Raw genomic sequence first — 10,933 nt, 5'->3', positions numbered from 1 at the left:
TAGACCTTACCGTGAAATGCTTACTTATAATCCCCTAACCAACAATGCAGTTCAAGAAAGAGTTAAGAAAATATTTACTAAATAAACTAAAGTAAAAAAATAATACAAATGAACACAAAATAACAAAAACAGGGCTAAATACAGGGTGTACCGGTGCCGAGTCAATGTGCAAGGGTACAGGTTAGTCGAGGTAATATGTACATGTAGGTATGGGTAAAGCGACTATGCATAGATAATAGACGGTGCGTAGCAGCAGTGAAAACCAAATGGAGGGGTGTCAATGTAAATAGTCCGGTGGCCATTTGATTAATTGTTCAGAAGTCTTGTGGCTTGAGGGTAGAAGCTGTTAAGAAGACTTTTGGTCCAAGACTTGGCGCTCTGGTACCTTTTGCCGTGCGGTAGCAGAGAGAACAGTCTATGACTGGAGTCTTTGACCATTGTTTGTGACTTCCTCTGACACCGCCTAGTATATAGGTCCTGTACGGCAGGAAGCTTGGCCCCAGTAATGAACTGGGGTCAGATGCCGAGCAGTTACCTTACCAGGCAGTGATGCAACCAGTCAGGATGCTCTCGATGGTGCAGTTGAAGAACTATTTGAGGATCTGGGGACCCATAACAAATCTTTTCAGTCTCCTGAGGAGGAAAAGGTGTTGTCATGCCCTCTTCACAACTGTCTTGATGTGTTTGGACCATGGTAGTTTGCTGGTGATGTGGACACCAAGGAACTTGAAACTCTCGACCTGCTCCACAATAGCCCCGTCGATGTCAATGGGGGCCTGTTCGGCCCGCATTTTCCTGTAGTCCACGATCAGCTCCGCTGTCTTGCTCACATTGAGGGAGAGTTTATTGTCCTGGCACCACACTGCCAGCTCTCTGACCTCCCTATAGGCTGTCTCATTGTTGTTGGTGAATTAGGCCTACCACCGTTGTCATCAGCAAACTTAATGATGGTGTTGGAGTTGTGTTTGGCCACGCAGTCATGGGTGAACAGGGAGTACAAGAGGGGACTAAGCACGCACCCCTGAGGGGCCCCCGTGTTAAGGATCAGCGTGGCAGATATGTTGTTGCCTACCCTTACCAGTTGGGGGCTGCCCGTCAGGAAGTCCAGAATCCAGTTGCAGAGGGAGGTGTTTAGTCACAAGGTCCTTAGCTTAGTGATGAGTTTTGAGGGCACTATGGTGCTGAACGCTGAGCTGTAGTCAACTGCATTCTCACATAGGTGTTCCTTTTGTCCAGGTGGGAAAGGGCAGTGTGGAGTGCGATTGAGATTGCGCCGTCTGTGGATCTGTTGGGGTGGTATGTGAATTGGAGTGGGTCTAGGTTTTCCAGGATGATGGTGTTGATGTGAGCCATGACCAGCCTTTCAAAGCACTTCATGGCTACCGACCTGAGTGCTATGGTGCGGTAATCATTTAGGCAGGTTACCTTCACTTCCTTGGGCACAGGGACTGTGGTGGTCTGCTTGAAACATGTAGGTATTACAGACTCGGTCAGTGAGAGGTTGAAAATGTTAGTCAAGATACTTGCCAGTTGGTCTGCGCATGTTTTGAGTACACATCCTGATAATCCGTCTGGCCCCGTGGCTTTGTGAATGTTGACCTGTTTAAAGGTCTTTCTCACATCGGCTTCAGAGAGCGTGATCACACAGGCATCCGGAACTGCTGGTGCTCTCATGCATGCTTCAGTTTTGCTTGCCTCGAAGTGAGCATAAAAGGCATTTAGCTCGTCTGGTAGGCTCACGTCACTGGGCAGCTCGTGGCTGTGTTTCCTTTTGTAATCCGTAACAATTTTCAAGCCCTGCCACATCCGACGAGTGTCAGAGCCGGTGTAGTAGGAATACACCCAGGTTCACTACTGACTTGATCTGGTTGGTTCCTAGCTGGGGTGTTTTGTAATAAACTGTTTACTCAAAACAGAAAATGTTTTTCAACAAAAACAAGAGGTTTTTTGGACATTCTGGGGTGTATTCAATACATCTCGCAACGGAAACCGTTTACCATTTAAAAACCAAACGAAAGCAAACAGAACTGTCACGACCTGATCTGTTTCACCAGTCTTTGTGCTTGTCTCCATCCTCCTCCAGGTGTCATCCATTATCCCCTGTGTATTTAGACACGTGATTTCTTGTCTGTCGGTTGCCAGTTCGTCTTGTTTGTTCAAGCCTACCTGCGTTGTCTCAGCTCCTGTTTTTCCCTAGTCTCTCTTTTTCTCGTCCTCCTGTTTTTTTAAAAACTTTTGCTTGTCCTGACCCTGTCTGACCACCTGTCTGACCCTGCCTGCCGTCCTGTACCTTGGCCTCTGCTCTGGATTATCAACCCCTGCCTGCCTTGACCTGTCGTTCGCCTGCCCGTGGTTACAATAAACATGGTTACTTCACAGTCTGCACTTGGGTCATACCTTGATTCCTGATAGGAAGGAAACGGGGGACCTACCTTAATTTATTCAATAGAAACTTGTTTTTGTATTTTTTTATTGTTGTTGATAAGACCTAGGAAATTACAACCTTTTTTTAGTCACACTTACAATTAACATTGCGATTCGAATGCAGTTAATTAACCCTGCAGAAAACCACTATAACATGTAAAATAATGTGTGCCTCTTTGAGCTTTCATTGTGTCTTCAGACAGTTACCAATTTGATAGGCCTATGCACAATTCATTACATAGGCATCGCTGTCACAGCCACGATCTATTCACAATTCCGAGAGGCATGGGGGGAAATTATATTTTCTCCTGTCTTGGACCCTATAGGCTATTTTCCTATTCAGTCCCAATCTCACTGAAACACACATTCCTGACTCCTGTCTCGCATCAAAATTCCTAACTCTATTCTGTAATCCATAGGTTGGTTTATCAAAGCACTTCTCTCACTTACGGATGTCAAAATACCGCTAATAACATTTCCCCCGCTTCTTTGTGCTGTCTGGTATATGCTGCCCATCTGAGAGCTTCGGTTGAGAATGTGTGATCAACAAATGCTATGAGAGTAGATGGATATTTTCAGGGGCGCAACTTTGGTTTAAGAAGCGAGGGGGACATAACTTGGGGGGGGGGGGGGGTCTGGGGTACCTCCCAGTTTTGGGGGCATCTGAAGCTCATTTCCTGCATTTCTACACAATCTAAATATGACCCTTTCGCAGTCTCTATTTAGAACATAAAGTAAGCAAAAATGCCAAAGCTAGGTAAGATGTCATTATTAAATATGTTTAAGTGTTAAGACCGAACTAGATCAATGATAATTAAATAACCAATATTGTGTTGCACCTTTAACCAATAGCTTAACAACTGAACAACTCTAAAAAAAAAGTATAAAGATTATTTATTAAACCAGCCCGAGCCGACTGCATGCCCCAACACAACTTCCTTTTATCTTTTTCTCTCAAGGAAAGGTTTGGAAAAATAAAATGTTTAATAAAAAAATACATACACATTAACACACAGAAACATATATATTCATATATTTTTTACTTGCACACAATGTAGCTGGGTCCCATTGTCCTGCCCCTAAGGGTCTATGTCCCTGCAGCGCACCAACCCAACACACCAACCCAGCGCACCAACCCAACACACCAAACCAACATTCATTGTTAGTTTCAGGTGTGTAAGGCCAAGACCAGTGTCAACCAACAGTACGGCAGACCCCCAAGACTAGGACTGAGCAGCACAGCAGCTAGGGATTGCCTAATAGGTATCTCCCATGACGTGGGCATATTTTCAATACAGACTCCTTTTGTTGACTGTATTCCATATGGCATCCAGACCTTATGAAAGTTCCACAGTATACCTTTAGTTTTGTAATAAGTACAATCTAGTGATACATAACTTGACATTTCTTCCATCCATTGTGGGTGTAAGGGCACAAGGCGAGACCCAAATGCAGACACAGGAGGCAGATGGTTGAGATCCGATATTTATTACACCAAAAGGGGGTAGGCAAAAGGCAGGTCGGGGACAGGCGAGAGTTCATAAACCAGGTCAGAGTCCAAACAGTATCAGGTGATAGGCAGGCTCGAGGTCAGGACATGCAGGGGTTCAGTGAACAGCTCCGAGTCCAAACAGTACCAGGCGATAGGCAGGCTCGAGGTCAGGACAGGCAGGGGTTAAGTGAACAGCTCCAAGTCCAAACAGTAACAGGGGATAGGCAGGCTCGAGGTCAGAACAGGCAGAGTGGTCAGGCAGGCGGATATGGCATCAGGACAGGCAAGGTTCAAAACCAGGAGGGCTAGGAAAAAACAGAGAATGGGAAAACTAGGAGCTAGAAGAAACACTGGTTGACTTGGCAAGACAAACTGGCACAGAGAGACAGGAAATACACTGGGGATTAATGGGGGAAACAGGAGACACCTGGAGGTTGGTGGAGACAATCACCAAGACAGGTGAAACAGATCAGGGCGTGACAGTGGGAGGATAGCCAACCTTCCAATGAATGGCAATGCATTTCTTAGCTGCTATAAATGATAGGTTACACAGTTTCTTCTGATAAGTCTCCAGTATCAACATTTCCAAGCAAACAAAAACAGGGAGAAGGGAGAATCTGTACACATACTGAGATAGAAGAACATACTCTTTGACAGAATTCAGCCAGCCTTCACAAGACCACAACATATGCAAATATGTCCCCTTTTGTGTTTTACACTTCCAACAGAATAATTACATTTCTGTGTGCATGATATTCAGTTTCACTGGCATATAGTATGGATAGGCTTAAACTGCAGTAATTTATGTCTGATTCTATGAACACGACTGGGCATTCTAACATATCTTTATCCATTCATCATCATCAACAGTGTCTCCTAGGTCTTCCTATTTATTTATTCATTTTATTTCACCTTTATTTAGCCAGGTAGGCAAGTTGAGAACAAGTTCTCATTTTCAACTGCGACCTGGCCTAGATAAAGCATAACAATTCGACACATACAACAACAGAGTTGCACGTGGAATAAACTAAACATACAGTCAATAATACAGTAGAAAAAAAGAAAAGTCTATATACAGTGAGTGCAAATGAGGTGAGATAAGGGAGTTAAGGCAATAAATAGGCCATAGTGGCGAAGTAATTACAATATAGCAATTAAACACTGGAATGGAATATGTGCAGAAGATGAATGTGCAAGTAGAGATACTGGAGTGCAAAGGAGCAAGATCAATAAATACATGCAGTATGGGGATGAGGTAGATAGATGAGCTGTTTACAGATGGGCTATGTACAGGTGCAGTGATCTGTAAGCTGCTCTGACAGCTGGTGCTTAAAGCTAGTGAGGGAGATGTGAGTCTCCAGCTTCAGTGATTTTTGCAGTTCGTTCCAGTCATTAGCAGCAGAGAACTGGAAGGAAAGGCGACCAGAGGAGGAATTGGCTTTGGGGGTGACCAGTGAGATATACCCGCTGGAGCGCGTGCCACAAGTGGGTGCTGCTATGGTGACCAGTGAGCTGAGATAAGGCGGGGCTTTACCAAGCAGAAACTTGTAGATAACCTGTAGCCAGTGCGTTTGGCGACGAGTATGGAGCGAGGGCCAACCAACGAGAGCGTACAGGTTGCAGTGGTGGGTAGTGTATGGGGCTTTGGTGGCAAAACTCACTATTGTTCGACATGTTTTGTGTCATCGGGAAAAGCCTTTATCAACCCTTGATACAGTTTGGAAATTAACTTTAGAGACTCCCTTAAAATAGTTTCAATCTTTTTGCTTGTCCAGCGTTAGCCGCACAGAGAATGTAAATAGTAGAAATAAAGTGTATCTGCAAAAATTCACCTCAGCTCCGTCAGACTAGTCATCCCTGGCTGCCTGACCCTGATGAGACCCCTTTCACCATTTGACCCTGCTCAGATGAGTCATGACAAATAATTCCATTGGTGTACATTTATACATTCTATTACCCATTACCCATTCTATTACCCATACATTCTATTAGAATAAATGGTTCAACAATTTAAATGACTATTATTCCCAGATCTCAGACTGTAGCCTACCGATCAACTCAAGATGGAACTTTGAATCCATTCACTGATGGTCATAATATACTGCAAAATTCACCTGACCTCTGTAGACTGGTCTTCCCTGGCTGTCTGACCCTGCTGGGACACCTGTCACCATCTGATCCTGCTAAGACATGATTAGCATAGTGTTGTGTGCTGACTGTGCACCATGACAGTGAAGCCTTGTGAAAATGGAAGGGGCGGCAGGTAGCCTAGTGGTTAGAGTGTTGGGCCAGTAACCGAACGGTTGCTCGATCGAATCCCCGAGCTGACAAGGTAACAATCTGTCGTTCTGCCCTGAACAAGGCAGTTCCTAGGCCGTCATTGTAAATAAGAATTTGTTCTTAACTGACTTGCCTAGGCAGTGTGAAAAGTATGGAATTAGCTAGGGAAACTGACAGATAACATGGCATTGTTATACTGACTAATAAAAACTCACATTGCACTGGAAATATTGGAGAAGACCCAGATGCAGACAGTGTCGAAGTAACAAAAGTGTATTACTAGAACAGGGGGCAGACAAAACAACAGGTCAAGGGCAGGCAGAGGTCAGTAATCCAGATCAGAGTCCATAAGGTACAGAACGGCAGGCAGTCTTGGGGTCAGTGCAGGCAGAGGTCAATATTCCAGGGTGGTGTGACAGGCAGAAATGGTCAAAACTGGAAAAAATAGAAAACAGGAACTAAAAAAAAGACAGGTGCAAGGGAAAAACGCTGGTACGCTTGATGAACAAAACAAACAGACAACACAGGTACAAATACATGGGGATAATGGGGAAGATGGGCGACATCTGGAGGGGGTGTAGACAAGCACAAAGACGGATGAAACAGATCAGGGTGTGACAGGTCTTCAATCGTTTGGCCGCTGGTTTCATCGTACGTTCAGATCTAATGTAATTGAGGAAAAAACAATAGCTAAGTTAGTGAACTAGCTAGCTAGTTAACATTAGCCAACTTTTGTATGAGATGTGGAGGGGGCAGGTAGGTTGACCTCAGGTCTCCCAACTAGAAGCCTGAGGTAAGGGGAGTGGATGACTATCAAATAGCGCACCTCTTACTTTGTAAAGTACTAATACAATTTGTTTTGCAATTTAGTTTGTGTGTTTTTTGTTTGAAGTGCAATAGTGTAATAATCAGGTTCTCTTCTTTATAAGTGTGTTATTCTATTTGTGTGATATAGGATTTGTGCAATTTAGTTTTATTTGTGTGTTTTTGTTAGCAATAGGGTAATAGTGTAATAATTTGATTCTCTTTTTTTATTTGTATATATATACTACAATTTGTTTCTATTTGTCTTTGTTACTTCTTTTTTATATTTATGAGTCTTATTTTTGTATATATTTATATAGTTTTAAATCTTATGATTATTTATTTGTGTTGTTCCAAATGTCAGAATAAAAATTACAGTTAGTGCAGAATGGTGCTTTTTTTGTTGGGGGCGGCTTAAGGGGAGTGGCGGGGTTCGCCCAGGGAGCCATACAAGCAAGAATCGCCACTGCAGGTCATTCACCTAAGTCAAGAGGGGATGAAATATTAGCTAATGTAACATGTCAGTCACACTACTAGCTCAGCACTGGGAATACACTTTTTTGTTGTTGTCAAACAGCAGTTACCTTCTGTGAGCTCTTCAGTAAGGCAATTCTACTGCCAATGTTTGTCTGTGGAGAATGCATGGCAATTTTATACACCGGTCAGCAACAGGTGTGGCTGAAGTAGCCAAATCCACTAATTTGAAGGGGTGTCCACATGATTTTTTATATATTGTGTAGTTACTCTATCATTACTAAGTATCTGTTTAACTTACTCTGAAATCTTTACATAGTGGCGCGGCCAAGCCGACAAGGGAGTGCAACGCCCCTCTTATTTGGGGAGAACCCTGCATAGTGACCATATCTTGGTTTTAAGAGGGAATTTCACCCTGAATATCCCATGGAATATAGTCACTACTATATTAACAACATTACATTTTTGCAGTGATGTAAAGTACTTAAGTAAAAATACTAAAAAAAAGTAGTTTTTTTGGGTATCTGTACTTTACTATTTATATTTTTGACAACTTTATACTTTTACTTTATACATTCCTAATGAAAGTGATGTCCTCCATACATTTTCCCTGAAAACCAAAAGTACTCCTTACATTTTGAAAATGGTCTAATTCACACACTTATCAAGAGAACATCCCTACTGCCTCTTATCTGGCAGACTCACTAAACACATTTAATTTGTAAATTCTCTCTGAGGCTGAGAGCGTTCCCCTGGCTATCCGTAAATCAAAACTATAAAATGGTGCCATTTCAAGGAATTTGAAATTATTTATACTTTTATTTTTGATAGTTTTGTATATTTTAGCAATTACATTTACTTTTGATACTTAAGTATATTTAAAACCAAATACTTTTACACTTTTACTCAAGTAGGATTTTACTGGGTGACTCACTTAAACTTGAGTCAATTTCTATTATGGTATCTTTACTTTTACTCAAGTATGAAAATTGGGTACTTTTCCTACCACTGCGTTTGTCATAAACGTTATAAACATTATCCAAACCACAAGCTAGAACGAGCACCTTTTCATTTGACGTATTTTCATTGGAAAGTTTCGACTTCCTGTGTATTCGTCTGCTCATAGTGAGACACAAAGTCAGGCATTCATGCAGCCACCGCCCCACTACGTAGGAGGGACGTCCCCACAAATTTGCCTGGTGGTGTTGTTTACCAACAAGCACTAATATCAGAACTTCTCAAGGCACATATTTTTTTATGGTCTGTTTTTCACTCACTTTTGACATCAAGCGCGAAAATGTGTTCTTTCATAGTTTCTACCTCCCAGAGATTTACTGTGTCAGTTCGTATATTTAGCAACGAATCAGCTGATAGGAACATCACTGAAAGACTCTTCCGAACAAGGACAACAACCATATACATACCCACAAAAACGTAGGTTGGGAAATACTGAGATAGAGACTAAGCGAAATGCCACATCAATACACCGAAAGTCGTCATTCGGTGTGTCGTTCAGTGGGCGAATCAATACAATCACAGAAAACCTTTGTCACCTCAATAAAAGTTAACCAAAACAATAATGTGCTAGTTATATCCAATGTTATGTAGCATGTTGGACAGAAAACGGAATACTGTGGCCCTATGTGTAATAGCATAGCAAGCAACATAGGCTATCAAACATAAGTGTTATACTAGCCCATTTCATTACATCCATAATATTGTAGCGACCCGCACAGACAGCTGTGTGTTATGTGTTAGGCTAGGAGGTGGTTGTGTTGTACTGACCAGTACCCGGTGTTCGCGGGGTCCGACATGTCAATCAACCTGCTATCTGCCAATCACGGGAATGCCTGGAATGTTCTGATGCCGGGCATCCTGGTGGTTGGCGGAGTGGTGTGGAGGGGGGTTGGGCAGGGGGGTGGAGCATTGGAAGTTAAGACCAGGTTCAGCTTTTTGTTCTCTCTCTTACATCTGGGCTTCCCAAGAGAAGGTCACGATTGGCTTGTGGGTTATCTGTTATCTTTTTGGCGTGTGCTACGGCCCAAACAGTAGCCTGTGTAAAGTTGGTTTAATAAAACGTCAATTCGCAAACTCAAGCCTCTGTCTGGACAATTGCTCATTTTATGATCTAGTCAGGTCATTACAATATTATACTCATAAACAGATGACATAGTTGCATATATTTTGCACGTTTCTCCTTTTCTTCTTTCCTCTTTTTCCTAAACTGGGTACCTGATGGCTTAGACCTTTTCTTATCCATTTGTGTTGATTTGGCACTCGAGCATCAATACATTACCCATCCCCCAACACTGTCAACCAAGTCAAGACTAAACCAATTCACCTTGGTGGTGTGCAAACTGGTTTTATATTATTCTTAACGATTTTGCACACACCAGAAAAAAATGCAACAATATGTCTGTGAAACTAATATTCGCAGTATTATGAATGAATTGTGGTTTATTTGGTAGCATTTCGTAGTGTGACTAACTTTACTAGTTGCATTAGTACTGTACAAAGTTAGAGGTGCGCTATTTGATAGATTCCCCCGCTCTCCCTGACTCGGGCTTCCAGTGGGGAGACCTGAGGTCAACCTACCCCAGCCCCCCTCCCGACCTCATACTTCTGAATGGGAGACCATCCCAGGCAGTAGCCTGTTTAGCTCAAAAACTAGAATCAGGGCGCCCACTCAGACAAGGTTAATTGACCCACAGTCCCACATGGCGACATGATATCATTGACGTGACGTGCAAATGAGCGATAGAAAACAGATCACGCAAATGTCACCATTACAAAATAAATTGTGCGGTCGCCCTGTGCCCACGTCGCCTATTCCTAAATCCGCCACCGCCTACAAGAGTAGTCCCAGTAAGCATAAATTACGCTGAAAAGACGTCTAAAATATGTATTTTTCCAGACGTTGAAGTTCGATTTAGGTTCTGAATGAAAGGTGAAAATATGTATTTTCCAGACATTGAAATCAGGTAAATTTTCATTTCTCAATGAAAGTTGAAAATATGTCATTTAAAGGCATCTATGTTTGGGCCAAATCAAGGCTGGTCCAGACTGGACCAAATCTGAAGCAAACATAGACATCTTTTTATTTATTTTTTAAACCTTATACTTTTACTCAAGTATAATTTTACTGGGTTACTTTTATTTGAGACATTTTCTATTAAGGTATCTTTACTTTTACTCGAAGTCCAGTGTGCCTAATACAGCGGTCTCCAAACTTTTCTAGAATGAGATACTTAAAGATGTTTTTTTTTAGATGTTGTGAGCTACAAAACTAGCTTTCAAGTAGGCACATTATTCTCTTCCCCGTGACTCTTCCCCAGGTACTTAGTGTACAATAGAAAGTCGTGCACTATATTTTCTGGCAATATATATTTTTTATTTTTGTATAATTCCCCTTTAATTGGGCATCGAGCTAGTGAGGAATGTGCCATCTAATGTGTTGAT

At 42.3% G+C, this 10,933-nt stretch overlaps 1 long non-coding RNA gene across 1 annotated transcript; it reads right to left on the bottom strand.

The window, feature by feature from the left end:
• Positions 1–3,338: 3,338 nt before the first annotated feature.
• LOC135528356 (uncharacterized) lies at positions 3,339–9,369 on the bottom strand. The gene is made up of 3 exons (XR_010453542.1): positions 9,260–9,369; positions 6,412–6,631; positions 3,339–4,221 (listed from the first exon to the last, which is right to left on the bottom strand). It is a non-coding gene; the product is annotated as an uncharacterized LOC135528356 (long non-coding RNA).
• Between the last annotated feature and the right edge of the window lie 1,564 nt (positions 9,370–10,933).

The sequence above is a fragment of the Oncorhynchus masou genome, chromosome 33 (assembly GCF_036934945.1).
Source record: "Oncorhynchus masou masou isolate Uvic2021 chromosome 33, UVic_Omas_1.1, whole genome shotgun sequence".
NCBI classification, from domain to species: Eukaryota; Metazoa; Chordata; class Actinopteri; order Salmoniformes; family Salmonidae; genus Oncorhynchus; species Oncorhynchus masou.
This window is presented reverse-complemented; position numbering and strand designations above follow the sequence as displayed.